The 2,041-nt window shown below is 29.4% G+C and overlaps 1 long non-coding RNA gene across 1 annotated transcript; it reads left to right on the forward strand.

The window, feature by feature from the left end:
- The first annotated feature begins 503 nt into the window (after positions 1-503).
- On the forward strand, positions 504-1,829 carry LOC148772855 (uncharacterized). The gene is made up of 2 exons (XR_016032961.1): positions 504-966; positions 1,577-1,829. It is a non-coding gene; the product is annotated as an uncharacterized LOC148772855 (long non-coding RNA).
- Positions 1,830-2,041: the final 212 nt, after the last annotated feature.

Below are 2,041 nucleotides of genomic sequence, written 5' to 3' on the forward strand. Positions count from 1 at the left end.
ATGTATGTGTTTGCGTTATTTGTAATTGCAAATAAGAATATGATTGCTATTAATTCCTTTAACAACCCATTTGATTGTTTGATACCGGAAGTGGGAAATTGCGGAAGATAAAAAGAGAACGGTATATATGATAAATCATAATTTGTTAAATGCCGAAAGAAATTGAAATTCTGCGATGTTAATGACTCTTAAACTCATATCTCACGAATTAATTCCAACATTTGTTATCCTTTGCTGTCTCGATAGAAAAATGAGACTGCTTTTGATTTGATTATTATGTTCTTCTTATTTCTTTAGTGTGTGAGTTACTTTGTAAAATTATTCTTTATCGACGATTAATGTAATAGGTATAAAAAAGTCACAAGAAAGTTGCTGGAACCATGATTTCCAATAGACGCTTTTAATCGGACTGAGATTTTAAGGGTGATTCTTCAGACTGCTCATTTGGCCGATTTCGACGCTCACCTTGTTGATGGGAAATTTTCTAAAATTGGCTCCAAAAGTAAGTTTTGCTTTTCTAATCACTATCTGTCTTGGTGTTACTTTTAATTTCACTATTATTATACTGTCAATAATGGCTATAGATGGTGGTTGAGTGCGGATGGAACGTGAAACCAAAGGTTGTGAAATGGTTGTAGTAGGTTTGCCATTGTAATGAACTTAGGTTAATTTTTTTTAATATTCATGTAACAAGCCAAGTCTCTATTTTGATTTGTTGGATAGGATTTCTTAATTATTCAATATCCAATAGGGAGAACATATCTTTCCTTCCTCTATCGTTTCATAACTCTTAACTCTGTTTCTTGATTATTTCTTGTTACATTTGATTTGATGAGAACTACATGAAGAATGAAGATAAATATTTTTTTGATGCTATGAGTGGCCCCCAAAAAACAGAAATCCAAGAATTCCACTTTTGAAAGAGAATTAGAAGTTATCTGATAAAGACCGTGAAGATAATATCGGGTATTAATTCTTGACAATTTCCCTTGTTTGCTTGGTTAATCTTTCATGTTTACTGTTGCTTATTGTCTGTTTAATTTTCTCATATTTTACGTTATATTCATTATTTGTGCAAGCACACAGTTTTGAGGATTTTCACTAAGAGGCAATATACACCTTCATGTTCTATTATTTGTATTTATTCATAGATCATCAATTTTTGTTGGTTGATTGTCTTAATTGGGTCTCTCTTGTTAATATAGTGATATCACTTGTTTCTCCTGATACATAAATGTAAGTTATTTATATATTGGGGGATATTTGAGAATATATGCCTTCAGTTGTATTGTTAACGTTAATATTATTTTGGAACTTGTTTCATATTTATAATTGATGTATGTCTTGTACATGCAGATGCATGTTATCTTAGATGATAAACTCAAATATCTTTTTATTGGTATGTTCTATTTACTCTAGTTTTCTTTAACTTGGTTTCCTTTATAGATCACCATTTCTATTCGTTGACTTTCATATTTGGTTATCACTTGATAATACATGAAGAAAAACTGATTTTTGAGGTAAAACTACTTTCATATTTGTTGATTTTTCTTGTTACTAACTTTTGTGCATGCAGGTTATTTTGGATGACGAGTTTGATTATTGGTTTCATCACGTATAATTCGGTGTGAGCTGAAGTTAGGCCATTTTTTTTTGTTTGTTCAAGATACACTTTCAGTTTTTTGGTTAGAAACTAACGAAGTTCGGGATATTGTAATCTTATGTTGTAAGACTTGTGATTTGTAGTAGTATTTATTGACTATATATAATGTTCAATTACAGTTGATTATTTCATGAATGATAGTTGAGAATGTTACGATGTTTGATTATCTTTTTAGAATTTTAGTATGTATGTATTTATCTATTAAATTATAACTTTTATAAAAATATATTAATGCATAAAATTGATATTTATTAATAGCATAATATTAATTTTAGGGACATAAATAAATGTCTTCTGACTAAACTAACTGTCGCGAAAAAGTTTTAGGCACTAATACGGATATCTTTATAGGTCGTATATTTGTGCCTCAAAAATACT

Source organism: Erythranthe guttata, chromosome 1 (genome assembly GCF_056151865.1).
Source record: "Erythranthe guttata isolate IM_541 chromosome 1, IM_541, whole genome shotgun sequence".
Taxonomy (NCBI): domain Eukaryota; kingdom Viridiplantae; phylum Streptophyta; class Magnoliopsida; order Lamiales; family Phrymaceae; genus Erythranthe; species Erythranthe guttata.